This window comes from Dendrobates tinctorius, unplaced genomic scaffold, assembly GCF_039654945.1.
Source record: "Dendrobates tinctorius isolate UK_male_01 unplaced genomic scaffold, ASM3965494v1 ptg000028l, whole genome shotgun sequence".
NCBI lineage: Eukaryota > Metazoa > Chordata > Amphibia > Anura > Dendrobatidae > Dendrobates > Dendrobates tinctorius.
The window spans coordinates 4,353,205-4,374,147 of NW_027361696.1; the positions used below are offsets into that span (position 1 = coordinate 4,353,205).

Genomic DNA, 20,943 nt, shown 5'->3' on the forward strand with positions numbered 1-20,943 from the left:
GTCCCCCCCACATATGGGGTACCAGCGTTCTCAGGACAAACTGGACAACAACTTTTGGGGTCCAATTTCTCCTGGTACCCTTGTGAAAATAAAAAATTGTGCACTAAAAAATAATTTTTTGAGGAAAAAAAATATTTTTTATTTTCACGGCTCTGCGTTATAAACTTTGGTGAAGCACTTGGGTGTTCAAAGTGCTCACTATTCATATAGATAAGTTCCTTAGGGGGTCTTGTTTCTAAAATGGGGTCATTTGTGGGGGAGCTCCAATGTTTAGGCACACAGGGGCTCTCCAAACACGACATGGTGTCCGCTAGCGATTAGAGGTAATTTTCATTTCAAAAAGTTAAATGGCGCTCCTTCCCTTCTGATCCCTGCCGTGCACCCAAACAGTGGTTCCCCCCCACATATGGGGTACCAGCGTACTTAGGACAAACTGGACAACAACTTTTGTGGTCCAATTTCTCCTGATAGCCATGTGAAAATAAAAAATAGCGTGCTAAAAAATCATTTTTGAGGAAAAAAATATATTCTTTTATTTTCAGTACTCTGTGTTATAAACTTTTGTGAAGCACTTGGGGGTTCAAAGTGCTCACTACACATCTAGATAAGTTCCATAAGGGATCTAGTTTCCAAAATGTTGTCACTTGTTGGGGTTTTTCACTGTTTAGGCACACAGGGGCTCTCCAAACGCGATATGGTGTCCGATAACGATTGGAGCTAATTTTCCATTCAAAAAGTCAAATGGCGCTCCTTCCTTCTGAGCCCCGCCGTGCACCCAAACAGTAGTTTATGAGCACATATGAGGTATCGGTGTACTCAGGAGAAATTGCCCAACAAATTTTAGGATCCATTTTATCCTTTTGCCCATGTGAAAATGAAAAAACTGAGGCTAAAAAATTTTTTTGTGAAATAAAAGTACTTTTTTTTTTATGGATCAATTTGTGAAGCACCTGGGGGTTCAAAGTGATCATTATGCATCCAGATAAGTTCCTTGGGGGGTCTAGTTTCCAAATTGGAGTCACTTGTGGGGGAGCTCCAATATTTAGGCGCACAGGGGCTCTCCAAACGCGACATGGCTAAATATTCCAGCATATTTTCCATTCAAAAAGTCAAATGGCGCTCATTCCCTTCTGAGCCCTGCCGTGCACCCAAACAGTAGTTTATGAGCACATATGAGGTATCGGTGTACTCAGGAGAAATTTGCCAACAAATTTTAAGATCCATTTTATTCTGTTGCCCATATGAAAATGAAAAAATTGATGCTAAAAGAAAATTTTTGTTGGAAAAATTAAAATGTCCATTTTTCTTTCTACGTTGCTTTAGTTCCTGTGAAACACATGAAAGGTTAATAATCTTCTTGAATGTAGTTTTGAGTAGCTTGAGGGGTGCAGTTTTTAGAATGGTGTCACTTTTGGGTATTTTCTGCCATTTAGACCCCCTCAATGTGACTTCAAATGTGAGGTGGTCCCTAAAAAAATGGTTTTGTAAATTTTGTTGTAAAAATGAGAAATCACTGGTCAACTTTTAACCTTATAACTTCCTAACAAAAAAAAATTTTGATCCAAAATTGTGCTGATGTAAAGTAGACATGTGGGAAATGTTATTTAGTAACTATTTTGTGTCACATAACTCTCTGGTTTAACAGAATAAAAATTCAAAATTTGAAAATTGCGAAATTTTCTAAATTTTTGCCAAATTTCTGATTTTTTCACAAATAAATGCAAAAATTATCGACCTAAATATACCACTACCATGAAGCCCAGTATGTCACGAAAAAACAATCTCAGAATCGCTAGGATCCGTTGAAGCATTCCTGAGTTATTACCTCATAAAAGGACACTGGTCAGAATTGCAAAAAATGGCCTGGTCAAAATAGGCTTGGTCATGAAGGGGTTAAATTCGGATTAATGTGCACGGTCTGTACATTCGACTGAGAATGAAAAGTTGAAAGAGACAGCTGAACCCCCAGTCGAGAACAGAAAGCTTTCCAGAACTTAGAAACAGATTGGGTCCCCCGATCTGACACCACATTGGAGGGAACCACGTGAAGTTTCACGATCTCATTAATAAAAGCCTGAGCAGGAGTCTTGGCATTCAGGAGTGTCAGTAATGCGATGATATGAACCATTTTACTGAACCTATCTACAACCACCAAAACCACTGTCTTGCCTGCTCATACTGGTAGGTCAGTAGTAAAATCCATGGACAGGTGTGTCCATGGTCTACTAGGAATGGGCAGTGGAAGAACAAGACCAGACGGATGAGTATGCGATACTTTAGAACGTATACAAACACTGCAAGCAGACATCTGTTCAACCACATCCCGATTTAACAACAGCCACCAAAAACGACGAGAAAGGAGGTTCACGGTTGCCTTACCCCCTGGATGACCAGCAAGCACCGAGTTATGATGTTCCATAATAACTTTACTGCACATATTATACAGTACAAATAATCTTCCCATGGGACAGGAGGCATGAGTATCCCCCTGAGCCTCCAACACATTTCCCTCAAGGTCAGGGTACAGGGTCATAATGGCTTCCCCCTTCTGCACAATTGGGGAAGGGTTTTCATGGTCACCACCACCAGAGAAGCTCTGGGACAAAGCATCAGCCTTGGTGTTTTTAACTCATGGACGGAAAGTGACCACAAAATTGAATCTAGTAAAGAACATGGACCAGCTAGCTTTTCTAGGGTTGAGATGTTTAGTAGATTGAATATATGACAGGTTCTTGTGTTCTGTGATAGCTGTAATAGCATGGACTGCCCCCTCCAACCAATGTCGCCATTCCTCGAACACCAATTTAATTGCCAAAAGCTCCCTATTACCCAAGTTATAATTTCTTGGAAAAGAAGGTGCATGAACCCCATTTACCAGGATACGGACCCTGAGACAACACAGCCCCAACCTCTATCTCCGATGCATCCACTTCTGTGATAAAAGGATGAGAAACATCGGGCTGACTTAGTAAAGGTGCAGTGTCAAAACACCTCTTTAAGGCCTCTTTCACACATCAGTTTTGGAAAAACCGGATCCATCGCAGAATGTGAAAAACTGATGTGACTGATCCGTTTTTTCGCTGGATCCAACTGCCCTACCTGTTAATAATATTGGAGCATGCTCAGTTTAAAAAAACGGAATCCGTTGCTGGATTCCGTCATTTGACAGACAGCGACGGATCCTGCGCCCATAGGCATCCATTATAGCCAACGACGGACGGCGCTGGATCCGTTGCTGTCCGACTTTTCGTTGGAGACAAAAAAGGTTACTTGGTCTGTTGTCTGCGCCCGACTGACAGAAAATTTCCAACGGATCCAGCGAACAACGAATGAAACGTGAGGCCACCTGTCGCAATCCGTTTCTAATACAAGTCTATGAGAAAAAACCCGATCCAGCGGCATCAGTGCTGGAACCGTTTTTTTCTAAAAATGACGGATTGTGACTGATGGAAAAAAACTGATATGTGAAAAGGGCCTTAGGCCTGTTTCACATTTCCGTTTTTTGACGTCAGTCGAAATCCACCAGTTTGTGAAAAAAACGGATCCGCCCCTTTTTTGGCGGATCCGCTTTTTTCCCCATTGACTTGCATTAGTGGCGGATGTTGACTGACGGTTGTCTGTTGGATCCGCTATTTTTAAGTGTGCATGCCCTGCTCCGGGAAACATTTTAACCCTGAAATACCATCCTGGAAGCGGCGAAATTCTCTCTCTCTCTCTCTCTCTCTCCCCTTACGTGTGCCCAAACAATGGTTCCCCCCCATATATGGGGTACCAGCGTACTCAGGACAAACTGGACAACAACTTTTGGGGTCCAATTTCTGATTTTTTATTTTCACAGCTTTGCGTTATAAACTTCTGTGAAGCACTTGGGGGTTCAATGTGCTCACCACACATCTAGATAAGTTCCTTGGGGGGTCTAGTTTCCAAAATAGGGTCACTTGTGGGGGGGTTCCACAGTTTAGGTACATCAGGGGCTCTGCAAATGTAACATGACGCCCGCAGACCATTCTATCAAAGTCAGCATTTCATAATATCACTACTTCCCTTCCGAGCCCCGACGTGTGCCCAAACAGTGGTTCCCCCCCACATATGGGGTTCCAGCATACTTAGGACAAACTGGACATCAACTTTTGGGGTCCAATTTATCCTGTTACCCTTGTGAAAATAAAAATTGCTGGCTAAAAAATCATTTTTTTTTATGAAAAAAATTATTTTTTTATTTTTACGGTTCTGCGTTATAAACTTCTGTGAAGCACTTGGGGATTCAAGGTGCTCACCACACATCTAGTTAAGTTCCTTGGGGGGTCTAGTTTCCAAAATGGGGTCACTTGTCGGGGGTTTCCACAGTTTAGATACATCAGAGGGCTCGGCAAATGTAACATGATGCCCGCAGACCATTCCATCAAAGTCAGCATTTCATAATATCACTACTTCCCTTCCGAGCCCTGACGTGTGCCCAAACAGTGGTCCCCACCCACATATGGGGTACCCACGTACTCAGGACAAACTGGACAACAACTCCTTTTCCAGGATGCGGTTCCTTTAAATTTCACACTTCAGCGAATCCGTCAAAACAACGGTCCGGTGGCATACGTTGGTGTCACAACGGAAACAGATCCGTTTTTCGCATTTTTCACGGATTGCAACTGAACCAAAAAAACGGAAGTGTGAAAAAGGCCTTAGGAAGAAAAAGCCTGCTGAGCATTCAACCATTTAAAAAAATCAGACCCCTTCCTCGTCATGTCAGTAAGGGGTTTCACCTTTCCTGAATAATTTTGAATAAATGTCCAGTAAAAATTAGTAAAACCCAGAAAACAATATAATGCCTTCAGATTCTTGGAATGGTCCCAATCAAGTACAGCACGAACCTTTCTGCGGATCCATCTAAAAACTCAAAGATGACAACAGGTACCCAAAAACTGCAGCTCCTGGATGACGAAAATTCTTTTCTCTAGTTTGGCATAATTGTTAACCCTTAATACCTGAAGCACCTGTTTAACCCCTTCCCGACATGCGTCGTACTAATACAGCTCTGCGGGAGATGCGTTGCCGCAAACAGCAGTACTAGTACAGCGCACAGATCGCGTGGCCTCACGCTGAATGCCGCGGCAATTGAGGGCGGGTGTCAGCTGTATGTAACAGCTAACACCACGCAACAACGTCCACGATCGGTGATAGCAGTAGTGACAGCGACATAGAGGGGCATCACGTTGTCGTGATGGTCTCCATGGAGCACCAAGATGGCCGCGGGGTCCTTCCAGGTCCTGCAGGGAAGGCGGCTTGTGAGCGTCTGCGGAGAGCAGGACCTAAGATGCCTCCTCCCTGCCTGTCAGATGCTGATGTGATACTCTGCAGTGTCAGATCAGCGATCTGATGTAAAATAGTAATGTCCCATACTGGGACAATGTAAAAAAGTTAAAAAAATATATATTAGAATGTGTAAAAATATTTTTTTAAACATTCCCTAAATAAGGGAAAAAATATATTCCAATAAATACATTTATTTATGTAAATAAAAAAAATAAAAGTACACATATTTGGTATCGTCACATCCGTAATGACCCGCTCTATAAAACTGTCCCACTAGTTAACCCCTTCAGTGAACATCTTAAAAAAATAAATAAAAAACGGGTAAAAAAACAATGCTTTATCATCATACTGCCGAACAGAAAGTGCAATAAAATGTGATCAAAAAGACGGATGTAAATAAAAATGGTACAGCTGAAAATATCATCTTGTCCCGCAAAAAACGAGCCACCATACAGCTCAATCAGCAGAAAACTAAAAAAGTTATAGCTCTCAGAATACAGCAATGCCAAAATAATTATTTTTTCTATAAAACAGTTATTGTGTAAAAGCGCCAAAACATAAAAAAGATATAACTGTAGTATCTCTGTAATCATACTGACCTGAAGAATAAAGCTGTTTTACCAATTTTAACACAGGCGGAGCGGTATAAAAATACAAAAAGCAATTCCTGACTTGCTGATTTTTGTTCATTCTGTCTCCCAAAAATCACAATAGAAAGCCATCAAAAAATGTCATGTGTGCGAAAATGGTACCAATAAAAACATCAGCTCGTCCCGCAAAAAACAAGCCATAACATGACTCTGTTGGCCGAAATATTAAAAAATTATAGCTCTCAAAATATGGTGATGCAAAAACTAGTTTTCTCAATTAAAAGCATCTTTTAGTGCGTGACAGCAGCCAAACATAAAAACCCGATATAAATATGATATTGCTGTAATCGCACTGATCTGAAGAATAAAGTTGCCTAATCACTTATACCGCATGAGGAACGTCGTAAAAAATAAATAAAGCCAATTCTTCACATGCTGTTGAATTTTTCATTCTGCCTCCCAAAGATCGCAGTAAGGCTTGATGCACATTTATCGTGCACTCTGCATTGAACGCTCGCACCCGAGTTTCTGTGTAAATCTTTGAAATATGTGATTCAGACAGAACCTCTGGCGGAAGATTCCCTATAATGTAGCAGATGGAGGCACTGTGGATACCGTCTGAACTATGATTCGGCGGTGGGCCTAAGCAACATTTAGTGCCCAAATGTTTGGCTGTAGTAATAATAATAATAATAACAATCATCTTTATTTATATAGTGCCAACATATTCCACAGCGCTTTACAGTTTAACAGTTTCAAAACACAAGTCATAAGTAACAACGTTAACAATAATACAATAATTAAAGCAAAATAAGACAACCCTGCTCGTGAGAGCTTACGTGAGAGCCCACCTAATTTACAGGTGTGTCTCCAGAAGCATGAGCTGGGCATAATGTACTGGTGACTGCCACGTGCTGGTCACTACAGTGTACTGGTCACCACAACCTACATGTCACTACAATGGCAGTTTGCAATTTTCACTCAGCAACATCCACTGCTGCCTGTTTCTGGAAAACACCCACAAAGTCAAAATCATTACTACACCTGTAGATAAATTCCCAAAGGGTTATACAGTGGGTACGGAAAGAATTCAGACCCCTTTAAATTTTTCACTCTTTGTTTCATTGCAGCCATTTGGTAAATTCAAAAAAGTTCATTTTTTTCTCATTAATGTACACTCTGCACCCCATCTTGACTAAAAAAACAAATGTAGATATTTTTGCAAATTTATTAGAAAAGAAAAACTGAAATATCACATGGTCATAAGTACTCAGACTGTTTGCTCAGTATTGAGTAGGAGCACCCTTTTGAGCTAGTACAGCAATGAGTCTTCTTGGGAATGATGCGACAAGTTTTTGATAGTTGGATTTGGGGATTCTCTGCCATTCTTCCTAGCAGATATTCTCCAGTTCCGCGTCAGGTTGGATGGTGAATGTTGATGGACAGCCATTTTCAGGTCTCTCCAGAGATGCTCAATTGGGTTTAGATCAAGGTTCTAGCTGGACACGTCAAGAATGGTCATGTAACAACTATAAGGGTACAACGGACTCTAATTGCGTGGGATAATACGAGACTGAGACCAAAGTTGATGCAAATAAGTATATTTATCAAGGGTAACACAACTAACAGACTTCTTCCTGCAATAGTAATGAAAACTCAGCACAATATAGAGTGAAGGGAGTAAAGTAAAACTAGTGGAGCACTTCCTGCAATAGTAACGAAAACACAGCACAATATAGAATGATGCAAAATAACTGTAGAGCGGAGCACAACCACTAATATGAACCAGTCCAACAGTAATACGACGCAGGTGTCCACAAGGCACTAAATGTAGGAGTCCAGCAGTAAGTATGAAAGTAAGCACACCGCATTTAATGAGGCAGTCCTGCGATGTTATGAATGAGCATGCACACAACCCTAAAGTGTAGAAGTCCAGCAATCATAAGGGTGTAAATGCACACAGCACTTAAACGTAGAAGACCAGCAATATACAGGAGCGGCATAAACAGGAGAAGGTCACTATATGTACCTTTAGGGCTGAAAGTCCCGCACAAGTCCAGCAACGCAGCCCAGACAAACACAGACCTAGAGGAAATGGAGATGTCAGGATTCCTTACTAGCCACAGCAGTTCCAAGGGTGAATAGCTCCACACTAGAAGTCCAGACCGTAGTTAAGCACAGACAGCATCAGGGAGACACACAGAGGACTGCAGGTGGCAGAACGTGGAATGGCAGAGCACCGAGTAACGAGAAGCAGGGAGTCCAGCAGCAGACAGTCAGGAGCTCTGGATCCAACAGCAACAAAATACTCAGGCACAGAGGAGCACATGACCTGGACTTAAATAATCAGGACAGACCGGAAGTTCCATAACAGGGCGAGATACGAGACTCCATCTTGGATCAGGGCAAACAGACACAAAGGAAAGTCCGGAATCCTTACATTACTCCCACCTCAGAAGTGGCCTCAGGACGAACCAGGACCAGACTTTTCAGGATATTTCTGATGGAAAAGTGTAATCTTTTGAGCAGCACAGATATTGCTCACGAGCTCCCAAGAGTTTTCTCAGATGGATAATCATCGCACTACAGCTGAGACCGCCTTGTTATCATTACGTCATGGTACAGTTGTGGCCAAAAGTATTGATACCTCTGCAATTCTGTCAGATAATACTCAGTTTCTTCCTGAAAATGATTGCAAACACAAATTCTTTGGTATTATTATCTTCATTTAATTTGTCTTAAATGAAAAAACACGAAAAGAATTGTCCTAAAGCCAAATTGGATATAATTCCACACCAAACATAAAAAAAGAGGGTGGACAAAAGTATTGGCACTGTTCGAAAAATCATGTGATGCTTCTCTAATTTGTGTAATTAACAGCACCTGTAACTTACCTGTGGCACCTAACAGGTAAGTTAGCACCTAACAGGTGTTGGCAATAACTAAATCACACTTGCAGCCAGTTGACATGGATTAAAGTTGACTCAACCTCTGTGCTGTGTCCTTGTGTGTACCACATTGAGCATGGAGAAAAGAAAGAAGACCAACGATCTGTCTGAGGACTTGAGAAACCACATTGTGAGGAAGCATGAGCAATCTCAAGGCTACAAGTCCATCTCCAAAGGCCTGAATGTTCCTGTGTCTACCGTGCGCAGTGTCATCAAGAAGTTTAAAGCCCATGGCACTGTGGCTAACCTCCCTAGATGTGGACGGAAAAGAAAAATTGACAAGAGATTTCAACGTAAGATTGTGTGGATGTTGGATAAAGAACCTCGACTAACATCCAAACAAGTTCAAGCTGTCCTGCAGTCTGAGGGTAAAACAGTGTCAACCCGTACTATCCGTCGGCGTCTGAATGAAAAGGGACTGTATGGTAGGAGACCCAGGAAGACCCCACTTCTTACCCCGAGACATAAAAAGCCAGGCTGGAGTTTGCCAAAACTTACCTGAAAAAGCCTAAAACGTTTTTTAAGAATGCTCTCTGGTCAGATGAGACAAAAGTAGAGCTTTTTGGGCAAAGGCATCAACATAGAGTTTACAGGAGAAAAAAAGAGGCATTCAAAGAAAAGAACATGGTCCCTTACAGTCAAACATGGCGGAGGTTCCCTGATGTTTTGGGGTTGCTTTGCTGCCTCTGGCACTGGACAGCTTGACTGTGTGCATGGCATTATGAAGTCAAAAACTACCAACAAATTTTGCAGCATAAGGTAGGGCCCAGTGTGAGAAAGCTGGGTCTCCCTCAGAGGTCATGGGTCTTCCAGCAGGACAATGACCCAAAACACACTTCAAAAAGCACTAGAAAATGGTTTGAGAGAAAGCACTGGAGACTTCTAAGGTGGCCAGCAATGAGTCCAGACCTGAATCCCATAGAACACCTGTGGAGAGATCTAAAAATGGCAGTTTGGAGAAGGCACCCTTCAAATATCAGGGACCTGGAGCAGTTTGCCAAAGAAGAATGGTCTAAAATTCCAGCAGAGCATTGTGAGAAGCTCATTGATGGTTACCGGAAGCGGTTGGTCGCAGTTATTTTGGCTAAAGGTTGTGCAACCAAGTATTAGGCTGAGGGTGCCAATACTTTTGTCTGGCCCATTTTTGGAGTTTTGTGTGAAAGGATCAATGTTTTGCTTTTTGCTTCATTCTCTTTTGTGTTTTTTCATTTAAGACAAATTAAATGAAGATAATAATACCAAAGAATTTGTGTTTGCAATCATTTTCAGGAAGAAACTGAGTATTATCTGACAGAATTGCAGGGGTGTCAATACTTTTGGCCACAACTGTAAGTGGTCATTGGTAACTTCAGACGACAGGCAACGGGACTCACAATCCCAGAGATATTGAACGGGCCGATGAATTTTTTTCCCAGTTTCTGTGATGGAGTGTTCAATCTCAAGTGTTTTGTGGATAACCACACAGAGTTCCCTACCTTGAACATAGGTGCAGGCCTCTGAACCTATCGGCAGATCTTTTATATCTCTCCTGTGCAGTAGATTCCTTCAGGGTTACCAGATTCTGTCTCATTGCCACCAACCTCTCATGACTACAAGCATCGGTGCATCGATCGGGGATCAGGGAAGAATACTGGGATGATAACCCAGGTTGGCAAAGAAGGGTGTTACCTTAGTAGATGAACTCTAAGAGTTGTAACAAAATTCTGCTAGCGGAAGCAACTCCAACCAGTCATCCTGCGAAAGGCTGATATAGCATCCAAGATACTGTTCCAGAGTCTGATTGGTCCACTCTGCCCATTAGTCTGAGGATGATACGCAGAAGACAAGCAAACATTAACACCAAGCACAGGACAGAATCTCTTCCAGAACCTGGACGTAAACTGCACTCCCCGATCCGAGATGATTTCATCCGGAACTCCATGCAGCCGGAACACATTCTGGATGACCAGATCTACCGTCTCCTTGGCTGAGGGAAGACCAGTACAAGAGATGAAGTGGGTAGCTTTAGCAATGAGATCTATAACCACTAGAATATAATTCTTTCCCCAAGAGGTGGGCAATTCTACTATAAAATCCATTGAAATAGATCCCCAAGGGCGAGAGGGGATGGGTTGTTGTTGTAGCAATCCAGTAGGTGATAAACGAGGAGTCTTAAAGCATGCACATACCTCACAAGAGATAACGTAGCTACCAAAAGAAATGGCTCAGGCACTGCTGTGCCTTCTGTACCCCCCCGATGACCAGCCAACTTGGAGTCATTGACAAATTTGGCGACCTGCAACTTTACGGCCTCTTGAACCTATAAATGTTAATCCCGAACCCACATACCGTTTTTGAGAACCAAGTTCACATCAGCAGTCAGGTTGGCGAGAAATGGGTCTGCGTCATAGGCCTGCTCAATGGTCTTCCATAAGTCCTTATTCTGAATGACTCCGACAAAGTTGGCATCAGACAAGATGGTCTTAGACGGGGTCCCAGGTACGGAATCCATGGCATGGATTTGGGACAAAGCATCCGCTTTCCCATTACGTGAAACTGGGACGTACGAAATGACAAAATTAAGTTAGTTCAAAAATAGACTCCAATGAGCCTGCCATGGAGAAAGACATCTAGTACATCTAGTAGATCTAAGAAATTCCAGATTGCGATGGTCCGTGAGCACAATAACTTGTTGTGCTTCCCCCTGCAGATGGTGGCTCCATTCCTTAAATGCAGTGATAATAGCTAGAAGCTCTTTATGTCCCACATCATAGTTCTTCTCTGCAATGGAAAGTTGGCGAGAAAAAAAAGCACAAGGATGTTACAGACCTTTCTCTCCTGTTCTATGTGAAAGGATGGCCCCAGAGCACAGTCCACTTCCACGATGAAAGGATGTGCTGGATTAGCGTGAATCAGTACAGATGCAGAATTAAATCGGGACTTTAGACAATCAAAATCTTCCTGAGCCTGTGAGGACCACAAGAAAGTCTTTTCCTTCTTAGTTAGCTGTGTAATGGGTCAAACAATTTCAGAGAAATTGCAAATAAATCGTCTATAAAAGTTTGCGAATCTGATGAAACGCTGCACCTCCTTGACATTTTTAGGTGCAGGCCAATCAAGAATAGCTTGAATTTTGCTTGCCTCCATGTTAAGCCCCTGTGGCGAGATGACATACCCCAGAAATTGAATCTTTGTGTGATGGAACTCACATTTTTCAGGCTTAATGTAGAGATGATTCTCTTTCAGACGTCTTAGGGCGGTTTTAACATGGTCCTGATGTTCCTGCAATGAATCAGAAAAAATCAAAATATCATCCAGATAGATCACAACAAAATGGTCTAACAGATCTCTAAAAATATCATTAGCCAGGTGTTGAAAGGTTGCCAGAGCATTGCAGAGACCAAAAGGCATCACAAGATATTCGAAATGCCCATACCAACATCTAAATGCAGTCTTCCATTCATCTCCAGAACGGATCCGAATCAAATTATATGCTCCTCGAAGATCCAACTTAGAGAAGATCTTAGCATGTCATACTCTTTCCAGCAGTTCAGGAATTAACGGTAAAGGGTAGCGATTTCCCTCTACTCCTCTTTGGTCAGACCTCATCTGGAATATTGTGTCCAGTTTTGGGCACCACATTTTAAAAAAGACATCAACAAACTGGAGCAAGTTCAGAAAAGAGCGACCAGAATGGTGACCGGTCTGCAAACCCTGTCTTATGAGGAAAGGTTGCAGGATTTGGGAATGTTTAGTTTGCAAAAGAGAAGACTGAGAGGAGACTTAATAGCTGTCTACAAATATCTAAAGGGCTGTCACATTGTAGAAGGATCAACTTTATTCTCATTTGCACAAGGAAAGACTAGAAGCAATGGGATGAAACTGAATGGGAAGAGACACAGATTAGATATTAGAAAAAACTTTTTGACAGTTAGAGTGATCAATGAGTGGAACAGGCTGCCACGAGAAGTGGTGAGTTCTCCTTCAATGGAAGTCTTCAAACAGAGGCTGGACAGACATCTGACTGGGATGATTTAGCGAATCCTGCTTTGAGCAGGGGGTTGGACCAGATGGCCCAGGAGGTCCCTTCCAACTCTACGATTCTATGATTCTATGATTCTATGATTCTATGATTCTGGATGGTTACCTTATTGAGCTCCCGATAATCAATACAAGGTCTAAGAGTTCCATCCTTTTTTTTTATGAAAAAGATGGGTGCTCCAGCCGGTGATGAGGAAGGACGAATGAAACCCTTAGCCAAATTCTCATCAATGTATTCCTTAAAAGCCTGCAGCTCCGGCGCTGCAAGTGGGTAGACATTCTTGAATAGAATAGCTGCCCCCGGAAGCAGTTCAATGGGACAATCATAAGGTGTGTGAGGAGGAAGCTGGTCTGCCATCTTCTTTTCACAAATATCTGAGAATTCATTATAAATGCAGGGCCAGCCCGAACGTATAGGCGAACTAGGCGGCCGCCTAGGGCGCCGACCCAAAGGGGGCGCCAGAGAAAAAATAGAAAAAATTATAAAAAGCTGAAAGAAATGGAATTGAAATTTGGATTTTTGTACCACATCCGTTCACTTGAGGGAAAACCAAGCAAATTTGTTCTGGATAAGTGTAAAGCTCTGGAAAAGTCTCTTACACACAACGAAGTAAAAGACATCGATGCCATAGAGCTATGTGGTGAACTGCAGGCAATGTCAAGACGTGTTCCAGAAGATTCATCACCAAAAGACGTTCTTGAACTTTTGCTTAAATCTAACTTGAAAGAAAGTGTCCCCAACCTGGTGGTGGCTCTAAGAATTCTTTTGACTCTGCCTGTGTCCGTGGCCTCAGGAAAGAGAAGCTTCTCAAAACTAAAGCTAATTAAAACATATTTAAGGGCAAATATGACGCAAGAGAGGTTGGCTGGGTAGGCAACAATTTCGATAGAATCTAAAGTTGCTATACAAATTAATCTCGGTGACTTAGTGTCATCCTTTTCAAAAAAAAAGGCAAGGAAACAAAAATTTTAATTACCTATGGTCGTTTTTGTTTTGTGTTATTGATTACTTTGTATATATTTGTCCTATACAACTTCTCAGAAGATTAAAGAGTTAGGAGAGAGTTAATTAATCATTGTTGTTATGGTTTATTTTGCTCCTAAATTTATATCCCAAGTTTTCATCTACTGCCAAGAATAGTAGGGGCGCAACAAAATAGTTTCGCCTAGGGCGCCGTAATCTCTCGGGCCGGCCCAGTATAAATAGATGGTAACAAAGATACCTCAGTGGTACATTCCGTGTTCCGAGAACTTGCCTGGCTTGTCACTGGTGTTTCCCTTGATGGGAAAGTGATTTCCTTGGTCTCCCAGTTAATAATAGGATTCTGCAACTGAAGCCATGGAATTCCTAAATTTAAAGGGAAATTTGGTGAGTAAATCAACATAAAGGATAACATTTCCTGATGGTTGGGTTCAATGAAAACTTCCAGAGGTACAGTTTTTTGATCTTTTGGTCCAGAAACTAGAGGGGAACCATCCACCATTTCCATAGTTACCGGGGCTGCTCTCTGCTGAGTCTGTATGCCGTGTTCCTTGGCAAAGGTTAAGTCCATAAAATTACATCTTGCCCCTGAATCCACCAGAGCTGCACAGGGAATCCATTGTCCCGACAACTGGATCTTAATGGGAAGGGTGCAATGTGTCTCTTTATTCCTCTGTTTCAAGAGAAGCTGTCACAGACAGAGAATGAAAGATGGCATTCACAGAAAAACTAGACTCAGACATAATAGATTCAGCATCCTGATTCTCAAATTCCCCTACCGTGGCCAGTACCTTGCGAGGCCACTTGAGACAGTTGATAAGGAAGTGATCTGACTGACCGCAGTAAAAACACAGACTTTCCCGAAAATGATGCTCCCTGTACTCATTACTCTCACGCCGCTGTAAAGCATCCACCTGCATAGGAACTGGTTCAACCTCCCAAGAGGGTTTGCCTGTAGATTCTTTAGAAGAAAGGGAAGAGTTAGTGACACGATTAAAGGCTGCAAATCTCTCCCGTCTACGCTCAGTAATTTGCATGTCAATGCGTACACAATGCTGTATAAAAGTGTCTAACTCTTGCGGAGCATCTGCATGAGCTAACTTGTTTTTCATCACACTAGACAATCCCCTCTCTCTTAAAAATGGGTAATTGGGCTTAACAGTCCCAAATAGTATCCACCGCCAGCCGTCTAAACTCAGTAGAGTATTCAATGACAGAACACTTACCATGACGTAATGATAACAAGGCGGGCTCAGCTGTAGTGCGATGATTAGGATCATCAAACATCATAGACATTGCAGCAAGAAAATCGTCAAGGTTATTCATGAGTCTCCATAAGCGGATTTGCCCGGGAAGTAAGTAACATGATTATACATAAAACCTTGGATCGATCAGTAATGAAGTGGGCGGCATGCATATCAAAATACAAAAGGCATTGATTTACACACTCACGAAACTTGTAGTGGTCTCCACTGAACCTAAACGGTGGTAACTTGGGAGGGCTAATTAGCAGTGGCTGCCTCGAGGGTGGAGGCACCTGTTCTGTTATCTGATTACTTAAATCCTGAAGTGCCTGTCCAAAATGGGCCTCCCAGTTAGCAACCTTGATTTGCAGAGCCTCTATATCCACCTGTAAATAGTGAATCATAGAGAACTGATCCAACTTTGTCTCAGTCGACATTATCCCAGCAGATTCTTTAATTGGTCTGAGTATCCTGTAACAATTATATGGGTACTACGGAATCTGATAGCATGGGATAATACAAAACTGAGACCAAAGCTGATGCAAATGAATATATTAACAAGAGAAACAAAACTAACAGAGCACTTCCTGCAATAGTAACGAAAACACAGCACAATATAGAATAATGCAAGTGAAACAAAATTAACAGAGCACTTCCTGCAATAGTAATGAAAACACAGCACAATATAGAATAATGCAAGTGAAACAAAATTAACAGAGCACTTTCTGCATTAGTAACGAAAACAAATCACACTATAGAATGATGCAAGTAAGGCAAAACTAACATAGCACTTCCTGCAACAGTAACGAATGCAGAACACAACATGGAAATGTCCAATGTAACTGAAGAGTGGGGCGTGACCGCTAATATGAACAAGTCCAACAGTAATATGACACAGGTGTGCACAAAGCACTAAACGTGGGAGTACAGCAATATGCATGAGAGTAAGCACAATGCGTTTAATATGGAAGTCCAGCTATATTATGAATGAGCACGCACACTGCACTAAAGTGTAGACGTCCAGCAATCATAAGGGTGGAAATACACACTGCACTTAAATGTAGAAGACCAACATTATACGGGAGTAGCATTAACAGGAGAAGGTCACTATATGTACCTTTTTGGTCTGAAAGTCCCGCACAAGTTCAGCACTGCAACCCAACAAACACAGGCATAGAGGAGATGGTGATGTCAGGATTCTTTACAGGCCACAGCAGATCCAGAGGCGAATAGTTCCACACTAGAAGTCCAGACAGTAGTTAAGCATAGACATCATCAGGGAGACGCACAGAGGACTATAGGCAGCATAACACAGAGAGGCAGAGCATCGAGTAACGAGCAGCAGCAGGGAGTCCTCCAGTAGACAGGCAGGAGCTCAGGAGCCAACAGCAACAAAATACTCAGGCAAAGAGGAACACACAGCCCGGACTTAAATAATCAGAACAGACAGGAAGTTCCATGACAAGGCGAGATACAAGACTCCATCTTGGATAAGGGCGAACAGGCACAAAGGAAAGTCCGAAATCCTTATAGTGTGTCTGGGTCTTTGGCAAACTTGGCGATGGTGACTTGCAATGGTGTCTTCTGAAGGCCCTGAAGAGGGGTGACGAAACCATCAATGCAGGGACTGGGGTGGTTGACCTGTCTTTTTGGACAAAGAGACATGGTTTATCTGCTTTCCAAGATAAGGGTGCAGGGACTGTTTGGTCTCTGCCAACACCGGGGCAGGGTGTTGCCTGCAGGAATGTGGTCCACTTTCGGTGGGTGGGTGAAGTTGCGTGCCCCCCTAGAAATAGGGTGGTGGAGATCCTCATGAAGGCGGGCTTCATGGCTCAGGACATTTATGCCCTGAACCAACCCTTTGGCACCACCTACTTTGATGTCAGTTTCGTAAGGCCGGAGGGCATGGAGCTGTTCTGGTCACAGTATGAGCTGACTCATTGTCACCCGAAGTGATGGGGGTTTGCAGTGCATGCAATCTCCCATCAGAATGCAGTCAGGAAAGTGACTGTTTTGACAGGTAATAGGTCACTTTCTGGTATGGACATTATGACCTTGTTAAGTCGGTTTGGAGATGTGGTCAAGGTTCCAGAAAAGAATCTTGACTGGTTTGGCATCTGGTCGGGGACCTGGACCTTCATGGTAAAGTTGAAGGTTTCATGTAATGTTTCATGACATTCTGTTACACACATTCCTTCCTCAACATTTTTGGGGAAGGATCGGATCATGATCTTATACCAGGGGCATCCGAAGGTCTGTCACAAGTGTGGCAGCCACTCACATTTTAGCATCTTGTAAGGACATTAGGTGTAGCCTGTGTGGAGATCTTGAGCATCTGTTCAGCCACTGACCACGCTCTTTCGCCAATGCGGTCCTGAATCCGGTGGGTTCGGCCTAGGGCAGTGGGTCCGGTCCTGCTGGTGAAGGGACCAGCAGAGGTGGAGGAGGCGGGGGACCAGTGAGGAGCAAGCAGTTGTCTCCCCCAAAGGTGAAGAGGCACCTGAAGCAACACAGGGAGAGGGATGGGGACAGGGAGTAATGTCTCTGTCTCCCAACCCTAGCTCAAATCTTGCAGCTGAGGTCCCAGGCAGCAAGCTGGACGAGGAGGTGGAGAGACTCATTAGAGAGGATGATGCTGATGCCTCGCGATCTTTATGCAGTGAGGGTCTGAATTTGGAAGCGAGGGAATGGTTAGATAGAAAGAAAAAGCATAATGGTAAGAAAAAAGTTAAAACAAAACAGATCTTTCAGTGTACATCCCTGGAATGGGATCCCTTGGGGTCGTTAGTTGGGACCCAGATCCAGATGCCGGAGGAAGGATTGGACACCCCACCTGTGGTGGGCCTCAGCAATCGGTATCATGTCCTGTGTGACATCTCTCTGGCCCCTTCAGAGGGGAAGGAGGATGAGTACATGGTGCCGAGTGTTGAGGAAAAGGTAACCAGGGATCTGGAGGACGTCGGGCATTCTTCTTCGGGGGTGGAGAACAGGCCCTTGGGGGAGGAGGTCACGTCAAGCCCTCCAGACAAAGGTGGGTGTATGAAAAATGGTATGAATGTGTCCGTGTGCTTGAAGCATGGGATATCTTCAGCTACATCGGACGAGCACGCTTCAAGAGGGAGTGGGAAAAAGGATGCTGTCGGACCTAATCATCCATGATGGCGGCACTCCACCCCGTTGATGCTAGCAACCAATAATATTGCTAGCAAAAAGTCAGATGCGGCTAGGTTTAAGGCCTTTGATTCTCTCAGTCGTCTTGATACTGACATTTTATTTTTGCAGACCACATTGTCAGATCTGACGTCTTTGGTGGAAGTGGACGCATGAGCCTCCTACTGAGCTTTTGCGTCTGAGCATTATAGCGGGGTGGCGGTTCTTTTTAAAACTGCAGAGGTTGAATGCCAACGGGTAATTGAGTTGGAAATGGGGTGGTGCTTGATCTTGGATGTGCTCATGAAGGTTCAAGAGCTTCGGCTTGTGAACATCTACATCCTGCAGTCTAAGTGGGACCGTAAAAATCTTTTCATGAGGATTAAACCTTTTCTGCTTTCTAGCTGGCAGGTGGTCTTTGGAGGGGACTTCAATAATGTCTCGAGGCCCCAGAATAGAGAAGGTTCCAGAGACCGGCTGGCTTACAACAGTGTCGCATTAAATAGCGAGACTCGCCTGGTGGATGTCCACATCAGGAGCAACCCAGGCCCAGTGGGATTTACTTATTTTAGAGCAGTGTTTCTCAACTACAGTCCTCAAGACCCACCAACAGGTCAAGTTTTCAGGATATCCTTAGCATTGCACAGGTGATTTCAACACCTGCTCAAGCATTAATTCCATCACCTGTGCAATACTAAGGAAATCCTGAAAACATGACCTGTTGGTGGGTCTTGAGGACTGGAGTTGAGAAACACTGTTTTAGAGGAAGTCAGATTAGGTCTAGGATAGGCAGGTTTTATTTAAAGGAGGAGTCTGTCTTCACGACAATGTCGGTCGAATCGCGATCCACCCGCGGCCATTAACTAGTTAAATGCAGCTGTTAAACGCCGACAGCAGCATTTAAATGGCGTTTCCGGCAATCACGCCAGAAATACGCACACCGGTGACCCGCGTCACGTGATCGTGGGTCACCGGTGTGTCGGCATGACAACCCGAGGTCTCCTGGAGACCTCTATGGTTGTTAGTGCTGGATTGCGGTGAGCGCCACCCAGTGGTTGAGGAAAAATACAAAAGGCCGTCCCGGGTACTATTCGCCCGCTTGCCTGTACACCCCCCTCCCTGGGTACCATTCGCCTCGAGCCCTCCGTCAATCTCCTCCCGGCCGGAGGGAGGGACGGGGGAGGTCGAGTGCCCAGGGCAACAGGGCCGAGAGAGAAAACCCTGGCATACCCTGTCCTTTGTGTCCGGCTGACAGGAGAGAAAAGGGCACCTCTGAGAGTCCAGACCCAGAAACGTGACTCTTAGGGGAACACTCGGCTCACGCATCGATGAAGAATGCAGCTAGCTGCAAGAATTAATTTGAATTGCAGTACACATTGATCATGGACACTTCGAACGCACCTTGCGGCCCCAGGTTGCTCCCAGGGTTATGTGGCGCCCCTGAGAGTTCAGTCGCCACAGAGGTACAGCACCTCAGCTAGAGGTGTGGTGCTCTGCTCTTGGGTAAAGAGGGAGCACTACCCAGAACCCAGACACTTACATCCAATATTAGACCTCTTCAGGCCAGGGAGGGACTAGTTAGAGGGTGTGGGTGGAGAAAGTGGAGAAGAGGGAGTTATGGTAACAGGAGTGACAGTTGCAGGAGGAGTCAGAAGGAGTAAGGAGGAGAAGGGAGTTAGTGCTGGGGACTGGAGCAGTGAGGAGCTCGTCCCTAGACTGGACTAGAGAAGAAAGAGAATTGAACAGAAGGGGTCCTAGGGGCACAGGAGGTGAAGAATCCACCCATGGCACCCAAATCCACGCTGACTTTAGTCAGGTGGAGGGACCCGGTTGCAGTAGGGGACCGGCCCCAGACTAGTGGAGAAACTGAGGACTCAGCTAGCTCATCGGAGGTTGCAGTACCTGCATGTGCTGCAGCCACATCCACACACACTCAGTGAAAAGACAGCCGTATAGGATCAAGGGGACCTAGAGTACGTTGCCTGACAGGATACGGGGCTGCTGGCTTGGGTCACTGTGTGTGAAGGCGCAGGGCAGGAGAGGCAGGAGCCAGCGCAGTAAGATGGCCAGGGAAGGAACATCTGAAGGGGGTTCTGACATGGAGTACTCCAAATTACTTGAAAGCTGGCTGGACCACCAACCCAGAGGACACAGCACCCCGGCTGGGGAATGTAACTGGAGAACTGTGAGTAAAAGTGTGGAAACTGCACTCCGCTGTTTCCTCAGATTTATTTACTGCGTCACCTGCCTTGCACTACAACCCCCGTCATCATTTCTAACACCTATAACTGCCCTGGGGCTTAGCTCTGGCCATGAAGCGCTGTAACAACTCTGCTGCATCACCAACAGTCCCAGCGGTCTCTTTTGCAGGGTCGGCTATCAACTTAATTGCCGAACACCACAGGTGGCGTCACAAATTATTCCCCATCTTTATTCCCTAAAATAATCATCATCTTTATTTTCATTGCACGCCCAGGGCCACGGTCACTGCTGCCATGACATCCTCTAAAGAACTGGCCGGCCTGGACTGAGTAACCCTGGCCCTAGGGGGCGCTGCAGCTACGCCTGTCTGAGGGTTGTTGCACCATCGATCCTCCATGACGGCTGGGGTCCCGTCGCAAAGGTTATATCAAGGGAGGCCTGGGGCTCCGTGCCCCGACACGCTCTCTCTTTTCTCCCTTACATCCCCCCAAAGCAAG

General features: G+C 44.2%; 1 pseudogene; it reads left to right on the top strand.

Annotated features, from left to right (window-relative positions):
- The first annotated feature begins 19,540 nt into the window (after positions 1 to 19,540).
- Positions 19,541 to 19,694, top strand: LOC141085697 (5.8S ribosomal RNA; annotated as a pseudogene).
- Positions 19,695 to 20,943: the final 1,249 nt, after the last annotated feature.